Below are 20,590 nucleotides of genomic sequence, written 5' to 3'. Positions count from 1 at the left end.
GTGCAAAACGGTCCTTGCAACACAAAATCATCTACGGCACAGTATCAGCAGTGACAATGAAAATTCCTGCTTTAAAGGGTCAGAAAGATCTAACCATTTCCCTGTGGTGAGAATTTACCAAGTGGAAGTTTCAAGAAGTGAAGATGAATAGATGATAGATCAGCACTTACCATAGTGGGGAGGCCTGTGACCGAGATGACAGAGACCCGGAGTGAGCACTGGAAAAGAAAAGTCCTTTTTGAGTTGCTTGAAACCAGAGGGATCAAAGCAGCAACAGTAAGAGCATTGACAAGTAGGGATTTTAACAAAGAACACGGCATGAATTCTTACCTGATAACCTTGATCATATGAGTGAATTAAGTAGGAGGAAAGCTCAAAGATGTGAGGGGAGGGGATCCTGAGAGAGGAAGTGCCTTGAAACAGCCCCTATGGAAGAGCAATCAATTAAAGGAATATGAAGAGAGCAACCACGAGGGCGGTCCCACAGGGGTGAGTAATCAACTGAGCGTTTGGAATATCTTCAGGTAAAAGGGTCGGTTAGTCCTGTAGTGGAAAACAACGTGATTTAGGATTTTCTCAAGGTCAGCACAGACCTGGTGGCTCAGCAAAGAGCAAGAGAGATGGCATGCTAGACACTTCCACTGAATTTGTTAACTTGAAGTCCAAGGTAAGGCATGAAAGCAAGGCCAAAAGAAATGAGGCTGAGGCTGAGGCGAGGCAGGGCAGGGCAGGGTCAGGACGGACCAAAGGAAAACGAAAGGACAAAGAGGGTTGGAATGCTCAGATCATATACGGTCATTGTTGGATGTCTCCCCCCCAAGACAGGGTTTCTCTGTGTAACAATCCGGGTTGTCCTGGAACTAGCTTTGTAGACCAGGCTGGCCTCAAACTCACTGAGATCCACCTGCCTCTGCCTCCCGAGTGCTGGGATTAAAGGTGTGTGCCACCAACATACACCTTGGATGTGGAATCTTAAATGATACACTATTTCAAATCATTATTTGAGACAAAGTCAAGCATCTTAATTGGCTGTAGACACATCTTTACAGGAGGTGCTCAGGCTCCTAGATGGCACAATATTGAACACATTCGTACCAATGTTAGTCCTGAGAGGCTGCCCATTTACTAAGTCTCTGTTTAGGTATGCCAATCACACTAAGCCCAGATCCCTAGTCACAGCACACACCAATGGCATGGTCATCTGCAGTTAGTGAAGACTGTCACCAGGGCCAGCATACACACACAGAACTGAAACCACCACCACTCTGAAAGAGCTACAAGCGCAAAGCCATATCCCAGTAGAATGGCACCGAACACCCGTCATTGCAAGACAGGCATCATGCCCTTACTTGCCACCTCAACCCTACGGACTAAACAACCCAGACGTAAATGCCACTAAATGACACTCACTTTTTAATAATTTTCAAGATGCACATAGGAAAGCCATACGCCCATCCCTCATCCTTTTAGCTGCCGGTGCGATCTTGCTGCAGCATGCTCTATCACTGGAAAGGTAATTTTTGATTTGGCAAAGGTCTGCGGCAATTACAAACACAAATTGAATAGAACCAATTGTTCAGCGCAGAAGATGAAAGGCAAACCTAACTAGAAGTAAGGAGGGAGCTTGCCAGGCAAACTGCTCTCAACACAAGCATGAGGACCCAAGGCCCATCCTTAGCACGCACATTGAAAACCAGGTGTGGCAGTGTGCACTTGTAATCCCAGAAATGGTAAAGTGGAAACAGGTGTGTCTCCGGGCCTGATGGTCAGCCTGACCTAACCTAACTGGCAAGTCCAGTCTCAGTGACAGAACCTGTCTCAACCATCGAGTTAGAGGCTCCTAAGAGATGACACCTGGCCTCAGCAGGCATGCACACATACTCACATGCATGAACACACACACACACACACACACACACACAGACACACACGAAAATAATAATAATAATAATAAATAACATAAGACCAGGAAAAACCAAAGATCTCTTGAAGAAAATAAACATGAGTTATTGACTGGGAGAAATTTTTTGTTTGTTTTTTGTTTTTTTGGCACAGGATTTCTCTCTGTAACAGCCATAGCTATCCTAGAACTAGCGTTGTAGACCAGGCTGGCCTCAAATTTACAGAGATCCACCTGCCTCTGCCTCCCAAGTGTTGGGATTAAAGACATGCAGTACCACTGCACAACGAGAAACAGTTCATATATGAACACTTATGTAGATAATGCCAGTATCAATTTCCTGTTATTTACCTCATTTTAGTTATGATATTCTGCTATTGTTATGATTCTATCTTTACAGGAAGGTGAGTGAAGGATATACAGGGCATTTTGTGCACTTTTAGATAATTTCTTATGAATCTGTAATTATTTTAAAACAAAAATATTAAGCATACACACTGGTAACACTGTAGCTGATGCCAGTCTGAACTGAACCAAGGCTAGGATTCACAAACTGGGATATTGTTAGGAATGCTAGTCTGAACTGGAATTCTCTCTTGCTTCCTCTTAAAATGCAAGAGCAACATGTCAGCATTACTGTATGGCTCCTGTTCCCAAAGTATTATTGTGACAAATACAACAGAACATTCAAACAAATAATATGACTTCAGGCACATACAATAATGAACTTCAAGGGATATCATAAATATACTCCTATTCTTTCTACTAACCTCCTGAGCGATCATTCAGTCTCTAAGACTGTATGATTAGTGTTATTGAAAAAGCTGAATAAAGTGAGGTACCCTGCTGCTTTAAGGATAGGAGAAAAAGCCAGCATAAGAGAACTATGGTTGTGTCAATACATGAAATGCGCCTACAAGAGTATTTGCAGTCTCTAGAATTGTGCCTACTGTGAATAACAAGACTAATGATGATTGTTAGCATGTTATATACATAAAAAAGCACCTCGGTGCTCGAAGATAGAATGCTAAGTTCACTGCCTAAGTGGCTCAGCTTAACACGCATAGCAAGCCACCAGGCAAGTACAGTTATTAACAATGCAAAGAGGAAGGTTAGACAGCTGCTTGCTCATGACCAGGTTTCTTACGATACCAAACCCTGCTATTTCTGGACCCAAAAATCCTCCAGAATGCTCTGAAGACACAAGAGAAACCAAGGACACTGGCTTCCACTGAGGTCTTCCACCTGGCATGAAAGACTGTAACAACTAACTAAAGAGAGAAAGTCTGCATATCCCAGTGATTATAAATGAATTAACTTGGGCCCCGTGCCCAGTCTGCGGGGAAGTCTCAGCAAAGTGAGAGGAAGCAGCTCCAGTGAAAAAGGCTCAGAACACCTCATGAACACCACTGCAAGTTTCAAGACAACCAGGCCATCCCACACGGACTGGAAATCCATCACAGGAAGTCGGAAGTCATCTCACTTTTACTGTGTCTCTCATTTCTAAAGCCAATTCAAGGGTTTTGTTGCTGTTTTCATTTCTTTCCATTTCTATGCTCAGGCGATCCAACATGTTTCTGGAATCAGCTGTTTTGAAAACATAATTGCAAAAAGAGGAAAATAATACTTTACACTCCTCAATACTATGAAGATAAATATTCCAGGTTGTGTGATGGGTTATTCTCTCCAGTCCATGACAAAAACCCTTTCTGTAACCGACACCAGTATTTCTTGCATTTATGGGCTGTCTGACAGTTAAGGTGCGCTGAGTCTTCTGGAGAAGTTTATGAGAACTTGACAAGATCCCCTGAATCTAGGAGCAGCTCTGCCATCTAAGTCCACAACACAGAATGGAAAGGGGTACTGCTGAGCACTACTTCTGAATGACAAATTGAAAGATGTTAGTTCAGAATTCCATTCTGAGCAGAGGGGCCACCTGGATGTGGTAATAAAGAACAACATACAGGTCGGTGAGATGGTTCAGTTGATAAAGTTCTTACCTGGCAAGCACTAAGGTTCTAAATCCGACCCCAGCACCAACATAAAAAGCTCGCTATAGCAGTGTATGTTTATAACCCCAGCACTGGGGGCTGGGGTAGCAGACACAGCAGGATCCTGGGGCCTTCCTGGCCAGTCAGTCTAGGTAAATCACCAAGTTCCCTGTCTCAAAATATATGGCAGAGAGCAACTAAGGAAGATACCCAATCGTGACCTCAGGCCTCTGCATACCAGAACACACACGTGTACACACACAGAAATACACATATATGCATACAGCACACAATGTGATCTGAAGACAGTGGAGAAAAAGACACAGCATGTAATGTTGGAACCCTGACAGTAAGGAGATAGATAACTCAGTTTCTTCCTCCAAAAAGAAATAGCTTGGGGCTGGGCAGACAGTTCAGCAGTTAAAAAAAAGCACTGGCTGGTCTTCCAAAATACCTGGGTTTAATTCCCAGCACCCACAGGGCAGCTCACAACTGTCTGTAACTCCAGTTCCAGGGGATCTGGCATCCTCACACAGACATGCATGCACATAAAATAAAAATAAATAGCAATGGTAACTAATAATTATTTGTTACCTATACAAAGGTACTGCTACAGATTTAGCCATTATAAATGCCTTATAATATTAGTACTATTCAACTTTACAGATGAGGGAACTGGGGCTCAACAGGTTCTGATATCATGTAGCTGGTAAAGCCAATGCTAAAATGTGAGCCCTTAGACTCAAAAGCTTTCTGCTCTCCTTAGTCACCGTGCCGTATGCTCTTAGATAAGTTACTTACAACTCATTCTCTGAAGTCAAGGCACTCATCTGGACACAAGATGAATTGCTGATAAATTAATTTCTAAGTTATATGTTTCTATATAATATTGAGATATCTTAGATTAGATTCCAGAATAAACCAACAGTAAAACATGTTAAGTGGACAAGAAAATGCCTGGGAACTCTTCCAATAGAAAAAAAACTGTACACCTATTTTGCCTGCAACATGAAAAGACGTACTGCTTTTAATAAAAATAAACAAACATAGGAGCAGTTTAAGAACACCAAGAGCTAAGATGGATGTCAATGGCATGAAGGTTTAAATAATGCAAGAAGATATTCCTGAGCATAAGGGCAGCCACAGCTCCATCACAAACAAATAAAATTGCTTATTAGATTCGGAGAGACTGAAAGGATGCTGGAGGCAGCAAAAATGTTGGGGAGAACTGTTTATGTACTGTTGTGGGCACATAGATATTCACTAAGGCTCTACCTATAAAGCAGACAGTGGAGACTACTGGAATACTCCTTAGCAGGCACGTGTGTGTGTGTGTGTGTGTGTGTGTGTGTGTGTGTGTGTATTGCAGTAGTCTGTTAATGTGCTGATCTAGAGGCTGGGGAGATCAGTAAAGGACTTGTCATACAAGCATGAGAACCTGAGTTAGATCCCTTGCAATCAAGTTAAAGAGATGGGTGTGGTGCCTAGCCTTGTATTCCCAGCACTAGGGAGGCAGAGATGGAGATTGCTAGGGCGTGTAGCCTGATCTCAAAAAGAAAAGGTGGTTAGTGTGTGAGTGTGTGAGGAATGAAAACCAAAATGCACACACACACACACACACACACACAGAGAGAGAGAGAGAGAGACAGAGATAGAGACAGAGACAAGAGGTATTTCTTGCTGCAAGTTGCCAAGAAAGAGCAAACTATAAAATTGTACAAAAGTGTAATATAAACTTCTTAGTATTATGATCTAGGTAATTGGTTATACTAAAACACCAATTATTATCTCTGCAGAGTAGGTCTGGTACAGTTACACTTGTCTGTTATTTTTCTTTATGATATTACATGCAAGAGTGTTTATCTGCATGCAAGTATGTGCACCACATGCAGAAGCCAGGAAGGGGCATCAGATCCCCCAGAACAGACAACTGTCAGCCACTATGTTGATGCTGGGAATAGAGCCCGGGACCTCTGCAACAACAGCCAGTGCTCTTCACAGCTGAGTCATTTTGCCAGCTTCAGCTATACCGGTCTTTGAATAACTACATCCAGCACTAAGGTCTGCTCCAACACAATGCTACCCAACACACAGTCTTTTCTGCTTTACAGAAAGTGACCAGGGGCTGATCTTGGTGACTCAAGTTTGCTCTGGTGCATTTCAAGGGATGGGACATACATCCTAGCCACCTTAGGTAATCTATGCATCCATATTTCATGTATTTGAATTTTCCAAATCCTCTGTTATGCATGATCAGCCCCACTGAGCTCAGTCCTTATCCAGCTTCAGACTGCTCTCCATCCATGCTCTAAGGGCACTAGTCCCATCTCATCCTTAGTACAGGAGCACAGTCAGACATCTTAGCACAGAGGAGATGCTAAACACAAGTTAGTCTACTGCTACTAACAGGCCCAAGGCATCACCACTAATAAAGTCAGAGCATTAGCCACAGAATTCCGATTCCAACCCACTTTTCACCCAGACATCACAATGCAACAGACCCAGCACTGGAGAGAGGACCACCTATTTCCTTATGAAGACACAGCCTTAGGCACTGAATTTGTCATGGAAGTAGCTAGCCCGCAGTTCTTCCAGCATCTACTCAAGCCCTTAGTTCTACTGCTTGCTGGGTATCTGTCTAGGTACTAGAGAGACCAATTCAAATAGGAGGAGGTTCATGATGTAAAAACTCTAAAGCATGAATACTCACTCTTCCATATCTAACTGCAAAACACATACTAGACTCAGTGAAACACACCACAAGAATAACCAACTAGGAAAATCCACACGACTATCAGTGTCCCTACTCTGCTGCTCAGGTGCTACAAAAACATTCCTATGTAAACAACTTTCCTCCCAAATGCTTATGCTCCCAAAGTACAAGGAGACCCTTCTAGAACAGAAGGATACTGGCACACTGTTCCCATTCCCCCTCATTTTTACCTCCCTGCCCCATACACCCATTCCCATTGTCGATGCTCTGCTCTCCTCTGGTGTTCAAGAAGACTGTACAAGAGGATTTCCTAGCATCTCCTGCCCTCCAGCTTCCAGCAGACCTTGGCTTACTGAGGAAACCAAAAGGAAAATGAAACACAGAGAAGGGAAGATGCTAACTTCTACTCCAACCTCCTGGACTCCGCCCTGGGCCTGGTTAATTTCCCACTCTACAGCCAAGTCCTCACTGGGACCCAGAAACACAGCTTCCTGTCTGGCTTCTTCTGGTCTAGGGGAAGGTAATGGCCCTCCCTCGTCTGCTGGCTGCTCCAGAGTGCTAACCCACCATCAGTCTCTTTGAACTGTTTGTTCACTGTCCCTCCTACAAGCCTTTAGGTGTGCCCTCCCACCCCACACAGATCACTAACTAAAGCAATGTTTTTTAGAACTACGAAGTCTAATTTCTAGAAAATATCTAAATGGTTGTGAGGTCCTGACATCTGGCGGTATCATCATTGTCTGACATGTACTAAGTAACTACACTTTGGCAAGGGCTCAGTATCTGAGTATCTATTACAGCAGCATCTACATGCCTCCTGTTTGGGATGCTCACAAAGAGGACTTCAGGACAGTTCTGGGTACTCAGGAGTAAGTTGCAGGCTTTGCTTTTAAAAAATTCTTTAAGATAATGTACACATGAGACTGAGGGCTCCATAGGCAGAAAAGAGCCATCTCCCTGCTGTCCCCAGACAAGCCTTCATCCAAGGCCACCCTGGTACATCTACAGGCATGTTTAAGGACACTTGCACACACAACTGATTCTATTCCAGTTTCAAATCTGAAATGGTTCTATTTTGCAGAAATAACAAAGAAAACAGTCCCAGGATTCTGAATGACACTGTTATGATTCCAGAAAAGTCACTCCTGATTCACACAGACTGTAGTGGGGACGGCAGCCAGAAAACAATGTTGGTTCCTCTAGGCAGTTTATCAAACTCCACCACACACGCTGCTTCAGGAGAAAAGTATATATATAGATGTAGATGTATGTGTGTGTGTGTGTGTGTGTGTGTGTGTGTGTGTGTAGATGTGGGGGGGTGTATAATACCATATACATATCATTGCCTATTTTTCAGAAGGCTTCGCCGTCTCTCTTCCTTCTCCATACACTGTTGTTTGGGTATTGTTGTTTTGAGACAGTGTCTGCATGTATCTCAGAATGGTCTTGAACTCTCTGTAGCACAGGCAGCCCCATGACCCACCTGTCTTAGCACCCAGGCTCACAGCACCATTCCTAGCCCTGGGCATTTATCACCTGGAATTTTTTTCTAAGCGTGACTTTTTAGCCTATATTGCCATGGTGTTTTCTTGGGCACATTCTTTTACTTGTTACCTTGGTTTGGGGGTGTGCTTCAGTGCACTTTCTCTGCCTCTCCTCTACCCTGTTATCTTAACTCCCTTTCTCCACCCCCAAACATTAGCAGAGTACCCTAAAATGCACAAGTGCATTCCTGCTGCTATGCTGAGGACAGTTCATCTCTTCAGATACGGTGTTCCCTCTGGGACTTGGGTTATCCTTGGGGCACCTGATTAGAGGCAATGGAGGTTGCCCAGGCAACCACTCCAAATGGTTCTAGGATGCATGGCAAGTACATTTTCCACAGCCTGAGATGAAGGTCACACTAGCCAGCCCTGTGACAGTTGAAGGTGAAGTGCCTGTACATTCAGCCACCAGCCGGAAAGAACATCCATCAAGAGAAGTTCAATAACATTTGCATAACCATAAAACTGTCAGATTCCCAAGGCCATAAGGAGTCTGCAAAGGGACTGTTTCAAAAGCCAAAGATGCTAGATTTGAGGATGAATAACAATAGGTGTGTGTGCTGAAATGATTAAAAAAGAACACTTTAAAAACTACCAGATGGAATTCGGGGGCTATGCTGGTGACAGCAGCTACCACCCTGTTTACTCAAGTGACTTGAGGTCTACCTGCTAAATAATCTCAACGGTCTGGAAAGAGTTGCAATGCGACCTTTTACTTCCTGTAATTTCTTTAGATTGGAAGCATTTAAAATGTTAACCCCAAATAGCAAAATCCAATAATGCAGAATATTTAAATGCCCACTAAATTGTTACACCTGACAAAATTACAATCAAAATTCAAATTCAGAAGGGGAAGAAAGCAACAAGACAGAGAAGAAATGCATATGCCTATATGTGTGCTCACGACACTAAACTGAAGTAAGGATGTGTCTTCAGGAAAAAAATATGAAAAGAACACTCAGTAGCTGATTTACCACAAAATACAGATGGTCCACACTATGCAGAAAAATGCTGTCTAGATTTAAGATGTGTTTTAATACAACTGATATGCTGGCTTATGCACAGAAGTCTAACATTTAGGTGATTAAAAGATGGGAAATGCTGTGAGTTCAAGGCCAGCATGGGCTATAAAATGAGTTCCAAGCTAATCTGGATTACAGAATGAGACTCTATCTCAAACAACCACACACACACACACCAGACTGACAAAAATATACTTTTGGGACAGCAACCTGATGACAAATCTCAAAAGCTTTCAACACATGGAATGCTTTGGAAGGTTATCTCAAGACCAGACTCAAACAAGAGCATAACCTTATGCCCACAGATGTTTTCTATAACAAGGGTTATTGGAGGAAACAGTAGGACACTACCTATATGTCCGACAAATCCCTGTAGCCATTGAAAACAACAATAAACATTTGGTACCCACATGGGATCGCTTGTAAAGGGTGACATTTATGAAAGCACCATGTGGACCATAGCATGATTCCATTTCTATGTTTTTTAAGACTATAAATCCTGAAGTGGGGGAGGGGGATCTGTATACTTAACACAAAATGTTACCTTATTTCTGGATAGTGAAACAGTGAGTAATTTTTATTTCTTATACTGGGGTCTATTATTTTTTTACCATGAATAAAAATTACTTGTTATAGTAATATTTACATTTTAAATGTCAAAAAGAAATTATAATTTATATTTGTGCATACCAAAACACTTATTTCTAACCCAACTTTTGTTTTTGGCCAAAATCATAAACTCATTCTGTAATAGCTATGTCTCTAAGAACTAGAACACAGGAGGTTGAAGGGCATCGTTGCATTTTAAGTAGAGAGATGAACCAGGGATTAAAAATGACATCACCAGCATCAATTCCTGGAAGCCAGGTCAGTGGCGGGGAAAGCTGCACCCTGCAGTATGGAGGGTGGTGATCCCCAGGGTCACAACAGAAGCAAGACTGCCTGGGGATGAATGAGAACGTGTTACAGACCATCACTGGCCACAGTCTCCACAAAGCTGACTCTAGCAGACGGCTCCCCTCCCTCATTCTCAGTGTGCAATGTAGCAACAGAGAGTGACAAGCTGGTGATGTGCCTCTGAAACGCAGTATTCTGAGATCACCAGATGCGGAGGAACTGGACAGCTGGGCACAGTTTAAATACTGTGCCTACTGGTGCAGATTTGACCTCAGGAAAGCAAAGTCATTTATTTCTACCTGTTTTGACACACAGAATAGCTAACACTTGCTACCCTGTGCATCAGCAATGACGACAGCGTTGCTTGAATCAGTCACAATTATCACTCTCAAATCATAGCTAATGCCTTGCAAATTCAGCTCGTGGCTCTTTAAGATGCAACCAAATCTGGCAGCTAAATACTGGTGACTTTAGCAGAAACCACCACTACAGACATTCAAGTGTACTAACTTGGGGGAATATCACTGGGAAACGTTTAACACACACAAAGCAAACAAAAGTTCAGGGTCAAATAATTACTCTTGGAGTTTAATTTCCATTTGTAATAAATCATGCACACACCTTCCTCTACCCTTGCAGGAAGTTTCCATTTGGGTACACTTAATAAGGACACAACGCCTTATTAAAGGGCTGGATTTTACTTCACGATAAATCCTTCAGATACTGGTACATGCTTTATTATAAACTCTACTGATGTTTCTGCTCTACACTAAAATGATTGACAGTAGCCTATCTGACCCCAACATCAATTCATCATTTTTTAATGTTTTATTAGCATACGTTAATTACATATACTATTGGGTTTCATCTGATATTTTCATGCATGTCTATGGTATTTCAATCATATTCACCCCATTTTCTTGCTACCTCCAACTTTCCCTGACCCCTTTTTCTCTTCCCAATAGCCACCCTTCCGCTTTTATACCTTTTGTGTTTTTTCCCCATGACCTAATGATTTTCATTACAGCTGCTTACAAGAGTTATCCATAGGACTATGGGCACCTTACCAGTGGTTACACCACTGGAAACAACGGCTCTCCCTCCCCCAGCAATCACTGACTGCCTATAGCTCTTCAGTGAGGACGAGCCCCTCCCCTCAATTCTGGTGTGTACCTACCTTCCCACCTCCCTCTCTCTGAATTTGCCAAGTGGTCACCACTCCAAGCTACATACAACAGGGATTTCCAGAACTGTTTTGTGGTGGTTACTTACAATTTATATTCCGTGTGAATAGTCTAGCCTCAACAGCTCATCCCAGGATGGAGAGGAAATGAAGGAGATGCTTTACCACAAAGGGTCCTTGAGCAACGTGTGGGCTGAAAAGTCAATTACCTCTGAGCTAAACCCATCGTAAAGCCAGTTCAGAGGCAGACCCTGGCTTAATGGACACCACCACCCAGTGATCCCAAGAGAGCAATTTTCTCAAATGCTTTCCATGCTCAGTCACACTCCAGCCATATCCTGTGACTGTACTTTCCCATGCAACATGCCACAGCATCCTAAAAACCCAAAACCAACAGAGACGGCCCCCTTCCGGAGCTAAACATAATGTCACCAGCATAAGCCATATAAGCATGGCCGTGTACACCGTTCAGTCAAGGATGTCTCTCCAACACCACACACACACACACACACACACACACACACACACACACACACACACCTTCAATAGAAAGAGACATTTTAATTTACTTTGTTCTCCCAAACTGAACAAGAAACATACACCTAGGAGAAGTATTTGCCCAGTGATTCTAATTCCTGAATTTTTCTCTAAAACCAAGTAAGAGTATAAAGACCAGCAGTATGCAGACAGTGATTTAAAATTCCAATTAGAGCTTTATTGTTGTCGCTTTTTTAAAAAGTAGGGCTACACTTCCATTAACCCAAGTTGGCCAACGAGGCAGCAGAACTTGGCTTCTTAAGCCAGTGCTCTATAGCATTGCAGTGTGCCACTCGGTGCATGCCCCTGCACTGGCACACGGCTGTCACTATGCTGGGATTACATGAGGCACAGTCCTGATGCAGGAGCTCATCCTCCGTAACTCTCTCACCCCTCCCTCCTAGGCACTCAAAGACCTAAATTCACTGGCATGTGAGCATACGATTACAATACCAACACTGGGGGGGCGTGGGGGGGGGCGGCGAGGCAGGACTGCAGTTTGAGGTCAACCTGAACTACTGCCTAAGACCCCATCTCAAAAGCAAAAGTAACCTCGAAATCTCTAGATTGCTACTTGGGGAGACATCCTGAACCAGTCAGTCACCTTGAAGGAGCTCGGATGGCAGCGAGGGTAATAGCAGGTGTGCTTATTCAGACGAGTCCATCTGGACAGGACTTACTGTCCACAGTTCAGCATAAACTGAAGGCAACACGCCACAGTGTCAATAGTGGCTCCTGACATGTGAGATTTACCAGCGGAAGGTAAAACGGGTCTTGGATTTAACGGCACATAATTAGTTCCTGTGACACTCAGAAGAGAGTGTCTTGCCAGCATGGGGGGGATGGGATGATTCCAGGCAGCCACATGCACTGGTGACGCATGATCACTTGCCAAGGCCCTGCCATTTAGAGCATGGCATCTAATTCAGTTCCCTCCCTCACGTGCCGGCCCAATAAGCAGGACAAGACTCACTACTGCAGACTCCTTAATGATTCTCATCTAAATGACACTTAGCCGGTACAATAAATACTCTCTGAAGGACCCAGTTGCGGAATTATTACCTGTGGGCTACGTAACAGAAATACAGCTCAAGTTTTGTCACTCATCTTTGAGCTGAGCTTTGGACCTAGTCTTTTGTTTGTTTGATTGTTTGTTTGTTCTGTGCCTCCATTTCCTACTCTAAACACATCCTCCAAAATGTTACTGTCAGGAGTCAATGTGAAGATACGGAATGCAACCAGCAACCAGCACAATCCTTGGCCCACAGGAGCCAGCGAGTAAATGGTAGCTATTAATAAACCCTCATTCATTATAGATTGTCCTATTTCTAACCTGAATCTCTTGTGTAGATTGGCCTTCTCCTCAATGAAGACGCAATGGAAAAACACTATGACCATTACAGCTACAAGAGGATGGGGACACAAAACTCCGAGGGGCTGAGTCAAGTCAGAAGCTGACTGGATAAAAGGATGTGAGCAAAGAATTATTTACCAGACGATAAGAATAAGGTCAGGCTTTTAAACATGGGGGAGGGGCAAAGAGAGGCAAGAGAAGTCAGTACAGAGGAAAGGAGAAAGAGAAACCAGCACCCTGGGAAGAAATACCAGGTGGTGAGGAGATGTCCGGGAGGCAATGAAACAAAGGAAAAACGAGGGCCAGTCCTTTCCATTACCAACCACAGACTTGGATGAAGACTTCCACTAATACTACCAAAGTGTCTGAAACAAGACAACCTGTCCCGGCAAACACTGTGCCACTAATTAAGTTTACCCTTTCATACCATCTTCTCTTTTCAAAAAGTAACAATGGGGCTGGGGAGATGGCTCAGTGGTTAAGAGCACTGAATGCTCTTCCAAGAGGTCTGGGTTCAATTCCCAGCACTCACATGACAGCTAGTAACTGTCTGTAACTCTAAAAGCTGACACCCTCACACAGACATATATACAAATGAAATAAAAATAAAGTATAAAAATAAATAAAAAGTAACAATGGCATATTTGTCTCCATTTGCCCAAAGAAGGACTCACCCAATGAGACAGGTCATACATTGTTATCCCAAATTCACATTTGAGAACAAAGACCCAGGAAGCTAAACTGCCTACAGATGGATAATCTAGGCATTTCCTACTCATAAAATAAAATCTCTAGCACCTTCCAATCTTCTTTATAAGCAATTCTTTAGAAATCTGTTTGGCTTTTTATAGCAGCAACAAACTATCTTATTTTAGTCAAGGATAAGGGAAAATAACATTTGTTTGGATTTCAGAAAAGCATTTGTACTTGTAAACTTCATGCTGAAACTACCCCAGATTTGCACATGAATTGTCAAACAACACAAAGGTCATCCACATCACTTTACTCCAAACTCACCCAAAGCTTGACCAACTATCCCAAGGACTCGGGAGAATGCTCAGCAAGTAAAAGTGTTTGCTGCAAGTATGAGGACTTGAGCTCAAATCCCTAGAACCCACGGTAGAAACCAAGCGTGTATGTGTGTGTTAGTGACCCAAGCTCTGAAAGTGTCTTAAGCTTTCTATTGCTTTGATAAACCACCATGACCAACTTGAGGAGCAAAGGGTTATTTCAGCGTATACATATAGGTCACACTCCATCACTAAAGGAAATCAGGACAGGAACTCAAGGCAGAAACCAAAGGGGCCATGGAAGAACACTGCTCACTGACTTGCTCCTCATGATTTGCTCAGCCTGCTTTCTTACAGCATCCAGGACCACTTGTCCAAGGGTTGTGCTTCCCACAGTGAGCTGGTCCCTCCTACGTTAATCATTAATCAGCAAAATGCCCTACAGGCTGGCCTACAGGCCAGTCTTATGATGACATTCTCTTAATTAAGATTCCCTCTTTCAGGGAATCATAGGATAGAAGACAGATCAGGCACCAGAGTGACCTCAAGTGATCTAAAGGGATAACACCAATTGGCAAGCTAAGCAATAGTGGAGAGACCACCTCGAATGCCCATTCCTGATAATGAACTTGATGTCTATAACCATCTGGGAGCCTTCATCCTGTGACTGATGGAAGCAGAGGCAAACACACAATTAATCACTGAACTGAACCCAAGGAACCCAGTGATAGAGAGAGAGGAGTGATGAGCAAATTGGCAAAGATTGGGCTGGCAAAACCAGCAGAGACAGCTGATCTGAACAGGGGAGAGCTCTTGGACCCCAGACCGACAGTGGGGAGGCCAGCATGGGACTGATCTGGACCCCCCAAATGTGAGTGTCAGCGAGAAGGCCTGGGCAACCTATGGGGCCCTGAGCTGTGGATCAGTGTCTATCCCTGGAATACAAACAGTCATCGTGTGCCTATAGCACAAAGAGGGATGCTCTGTCAGCCTGGACTCTTAGGGGAGTGCCTGGACCCTACCCAGAGTGAAATGACAGACTCTAGATATCCCCTATGTGGAAGGATTTGGCAATAGGGTGGGAGGGTGGGGGAAAGGGGAATGTGGGAGGAGGGGAGGGAGAGGGAACTGGGATTGACATGTAAAACAAGCTATTTAAAATTAAAATAAAAATGATAAAAAAAATATTCCCTCTTTCCAGATATGCCCAAAGTGGGCAGAAATCAGCCAGCACAGGGCATGGGGTGTAGAGACACAGAGGTGCTGGGAGCTTGCGAACTAGCCACTCTAGTGAACTCTATAAGCTCCCAGTTGAGAAAGAGACCCTTGTCTCAAGGCGATAAAGCAGAGAGAGCCATAAAAGAAGACACTGAGGCTTCTGCTCTGGCCTCCGAGTACATGACCCTGTGCATGGACCAAACACACTCATAACCAAAATTAGTCCAGCATCACTTATATTCAGCTGTCATTGTCACACATCTCTTTCAGTTCTGAACAGTTCCGTGGCCCTTCCCTGAGCTTCCTACCTTTAAAAGAAGAAGAAAATCATTTTTGAAATCATTTGAATCTTATTTAAAGGTGCAGGACTGGCACAAAGAAGACAGGAGTTCTTCTGTCTTTCACCCTGGCAACCAGTTCTGCAGTCCTTAGCACTCTCATGAACCACTAGACAGTTAACTGTGAACAGGACCCCTGTATATAACAGCGTCTAGTTCACAAAACATGGGCTTTCTCATATAGGACAACCATCTGAGCATCCCCATTAGTAACTAACAAGGAAAAAGAGTCATTATCCAATCCACAGATGCCGGTCAGCCTGTCCCAACAATAGCTTTAGTCCAAGATACAAAGACCGAATCCAAAATCATGTGTTGCATGTTATCTGTTTCCTCCTATCTAAAACAATTCCTTAGTCTCCTCCCACTGTCTCTCTCATCCTTAATAGGTTTCAAGAGTCAAAATTTGCATTCTCTCCGGGGACCTGGGCCACCCTCACCTGGGTCCATCTGATGCTCACATGAATCATGCCACAACCTTCTGATGAGACCCCACCATGGAGCTGGCTTGACTCCATGTAGATGTCAGGAGGCATGGGTGCAGATGCACCTCACCTGAGACTTGTCTTGGTTGCCAGTCTTCACCATCATAAAACCACTGTTTCCTTTTGTAACTGATAGAGACTATGAGACTACGTTAGCACTCTTGGCTTGTTTGCTTGCTTGTTTTGCAATACTGGGAACTGAAATTAGAGCCTCACATATGAGGTAAACATCCTATCCACTGAACTAGGCCAATTACTCTGTCAAGTTTGGAATTCACTGACTTGTTACCTCAGAAAACACTCGCTAGTGCTTTCTATTTCCCTATACTCTCTTTGTGCCTACTGGTTGACATCCATCCGCAACTAACACAGGAAGAACTTTCCTCCCATTCATTTATCAATAGATACCCTCAGGATCCTATGTCATTTAATGGCTCATAACTCATTACTATTGCTGTTTTATTGCTCAGAGAGAGAGAGGGAGGGAGGGAGGGAGGGAGGGAGGGAGGGAGGGAGGGAGGGAGAGAGGGAGGGGGGGGGGGAGAGAGGGAGGGAGGGAGCAAACACCACAGCACACATGTGGAGGTCAAAGGACAACTTTCAGGAGTCAGCTCTCACCTTCCATCTTGCTGAAGCAGGGTCTTTCTCGTTGGTTCTGCCATTCCTCATACTCCAGTATGGCTGATTTTCCTGTCTCTTCTTCCATCTGGCCCCAGCAGTGCTCAGATTATAGATGTGCACTGCCAAATCCAGCTTTTTACATTTGTTTTGAGAATCAAACTGGGGCACTTCTACCCTACCAGCTATTTTTTTTGATATTTCGATTTTCTAAGAAGTGTCTCTTGCTTTTAAAAAGGCAGACTTGGCCAATACAAATTCATTCATCAGTTGGAATGTTCAAGACCAAAACAAACAAACAAACAAACCAAAAAACAACAACAAACCCCACAGCTTTATCAATTTTCTTTGGGAATTAAAAGACACAGTGAGAAATCACTCGTGAATGAAAGACATTTTTCCCCCTCTCCCACTACTAGCTGGTATCCATCTTTGCTTAGAAATAAACATTATGTTACAGTCATCTGTCAGGTAATGTTTAGAGTAGCAAGCCTATACCATCCTTTTTAAAAGGACAGAAGACCTCAGGAACCAGCAAGATGGCCCACAGAGCAACGACATTTGTCACAAAGCCTAACAACCTGAGCTGGATCCACAGAACAAACATAAGGCAGAAGGCGAGAGGAGACTCCTCGAGGTATCCTCTGACCTCTATAGACATTCCTGTTCCCTCCACCCATACATGCACACAATGAAATGAGTTTTTAAAAGACAGAAGACTTGGAAAGGAATCTTCAATACCAGGCAACTTCTGATTCTCCAGGACCCCTATGTTCTACTGTGTTTTCTGTTGCTGTGATAAACACCATGACCAAAAGCAACTTAGAGATTAAAGAGTTTTTTCACCTCACACTTCCAGGCAACAGTTCATCACTGGGGGAAGTGTGGCTCAGGGTTTCAGAGCCCTCTGTCAGTGGTGGGCTGGCCCCATCCTCTTTAGGCCATTGGTAAGGTGGAAGCTCCATAGAGAAGGATGGGGCAGTAGCTGCTCATGTGATAGCATCCAGGGTCAGAAGTGACCAACATTAAGGTGTATTTTCCACATTCCAGTGATCTGTTCCTCCCAAATAGACTCAACATCTCAATAATGTCATGTCATTAATCCATCAACAGATTAATCTATTGATCATATCAAAGCCCTCATGATCCAATCACTTCTCAATAAGTGGATCCAAAGACTGGAGACCTTGCCTTCAATATCTGAGGCTACAGATGGAGCCCTTTGTATCCAAACCATAATAGTCACATAAACTACTTTTTGAACTACATAGTTTTACCATTCACTGCTTCTTTTTCTTTAGTACAAGCTTAGCCAGTACAGTCCTCTTCTAGAATGAAGTAGAGAAGAGGACAAAACAGCTGAACAATTAACAAAATCTAAATAAGGCCCTCACAGTATTGCTTCATTATAGAGTGGGAAGCATTCAAGTTCCTAGAACATCAGATACCCAATCTTCAAACATAAGTACAAATACACATAACATATGCCACAGCTTCTGTCCAACCCATTCATTATACATTCAGTTGGCGAATACTTGTTATGAGAGGCACTGGGGAGCGAGTGGTGAGCCAGGCAGGCATGATCCCTGCTCTCAGGGAGTTTACAAGCTAGTGACAGAATCAGGCATCAAACCAGTAATTATACAAATACTCAATTATAATTATAATGAGTGCTAGGAAATACAGAATGCTGTTGGCATATTTAGTAGGAGAATCTTACCAACTGGAGAGGGCTTTTGGAAATATTTCTCGGGGCTGATACTGATGCTACTCCTGGAAGGGTAAATAAGCAATAGCCAAGTATGGAGTATACAAAGAGCATCCCCAGACAAAAGGGGATCACTGAACATATAAGAAAATAACAACATGATCAGAATGGCACTTGGATACTTTTCTATCAGTTTGAAAGGAGGCAAACTACATTTGGGGAGACCACATACATGGATGTCACTGTATTCCAGGAAAAGAGAAGTCATGCACGAAGTGAAGTGGTTAGCAGAGGATGCACCGGATCTGGAGTTGTGTTCAATGGTCTCCCACACTGAGGAGGCAGGGGAGGGTAGAGAGGGCATATCTGAGAGGGAAGATCGTGGTTACTCTTTGGGATACACAGGAACCCACAGTTCTTATAACCAAAGGGAATACACTTCTGGAATGCAGAAGACAGCTGGCCCATTTGAGAACTGTGAGCAGAGTCTGGACTTGATGAGGTCAAGCCATGAGGGAATATAAAGTGAGAACCAAGCATGGAGGCCTGGGAACACTGTGTCTAGAAAAGTTTCCAAAATAGCTGGAAGAGAAGCAATCTGGACAGCCCATGTATGTATAGCACACAAACACTAGTGCAAATAACTCTTTTCATGAGCTTTTCTGGTTCAATCTCCAGTTGACTTGGGGGGAAGAAACCCAACTTGAAACAGCATGAGTAACTTCCAGCTAAGGTCATTTGTACAATGTACACCACCTCCCTGATTACTGTTTGCGATATAGTTATGGAGTCTCTAAGCCAAACTGTAACTTGCTGAAGTCACTTCCTATTAACACTAATGACTTGGTCCTTTATGTATAATTAGTTCAGGCTATGAGCTGAAAGTCTAAGATTAGAACACATCACTCTAATCTTTTTTAAAACTCTGGGTGTCACACTATATTCTAAGTGCTTCATTTGAAAGAAAACATGGAGTCAACAGGAAGTATTAATTTAAGAGGACCAGAAGTATTAATTTAAAAGGACCACCTCGTTGCCCCCAAAAGAATCACACAAATTAATGCAGACTCAGTGACTAAAAGGACTTGGGCCTCAGGAAAAAGACACATTTAAATGAAAATCATTCCTTCTTTCAGAGTAGGAACCTGTCTTGCCTTAATCTTCCCTGTTAGTAGGACACTCGGTGTGTCAGGGAAAGCTCAAATGAGCTAAGATTTCAGGGCAATCTAAGGCAGCCTTATTATAGCTGATAAAAACAGGCTCAGCAAAGGCCGGATGATCCAGCAGTCACCACAGCACCACACACAACTGGGAGCCATTTTTCTTCTCTTGCATGCTATTGTGAGGCAGCCCCCAATTTGCCAATGGGACCTGTGCACAAAACCTGGTTTTCAAATCTACCTAGAACTTCAACATGATTGTACTTCAAAATATGCACTGTAGCCAAGCAGGGTGACACGTACCTTTAATTCCAGCACGAGAAAGCACAGGCCCGCTTGATCTACATGGTGAATTCCAGGCTACCCAGGGCTACACAGTGAGACCCTCATCTCGAAAATAAATAGACAAACACACACACACACACACACACACACACACACACACACACACACACACGGGCTATAATGAGGGAGTATTGACCATGTGTTAAGCCAAATGGAATCTAACCCCCAACAACTATTTATAACAATGATTTCATGAAATAATATAATGAGGTATAACTTATGTTCCAAGGACTTCTCTGTCTGGGCAGGAATCCCACAGTGGAGAATATGCCAGTCTTCAAAGCAACTGCCAAAGGAGATTTCTGGCTCCAATCTGAATCCAGGAAGAAGGGTAGTAGTTAGGGACTAGGGCTAGTGGTTATTATTTGAAAGATCCGAATCCAAAGACAGGGACACAAGAGGTACTTCAAAATAGGTAGGGAGAAGACTCAAGTCCTGGAAAGCCTGGCTGGGAATGAGCTATGGACAACTATTACCTGAAGTCCTGCAAATCACATCAGAAGTCAAGCGACCGCTCCCCATTTTGTGCATGACCAGCCCCTCTGCTTGACCTGCCTGGGATAACTA

The 20,590-nt window shown here is 43.4% G+C and overlaps 1 protein-coding gene across 13 annotated transcripts in view; it reads right to left on the bottom strand.

The window, feature by feature from the left end:
- Positions 1-20,590, bottom strand: part of Osbpl6 (oxysterol binding protein like 6) — a 182,363-nt gene that overhangs the window by 135,645 nt on the left and 26,128 nt on the right. For 12 of the 13 annotated variants that reach the window (XM_040745635.1, XM_040745634.1, XM_040745640.1 and 9 more), the window contains exon 2: positions 171-218. The exons of the other annotated variant lie outside the window; for it this stretch is intronic. The gene's annotated coding sequence lies outside the window, so the exon portion shown is untranslated. The remainder of the gene's footprint in view (positions 1-170; positions 219-20,590) is intronic. 13 annotated transcript variants of the gene reach the window in all.

This window comes from Mesocricetus auratus, unplaced genomic scaffold (genome assembly GCF_017639785.1).
Source record: "Mesocricetus auratus isolate SY011 unplaced genomic scaffold, BCM_Maur_2.0 Super-Scaffold_100004, whole genome shotgun sequence".
In the NCBI taxonomy this organism is placed as follows: domain Eukaryota; kingdom Metazoa; phylum Chordata; class Mammalia; order Rodentia; family Cricetidae; genus Mesocricetus; species Mesocricetus auratus.
The sequence above is the reverse complement of the archived record's forward strand: the minus strand, read 5'-3'. Positions and strand labels throughout refer to the sequence as shown.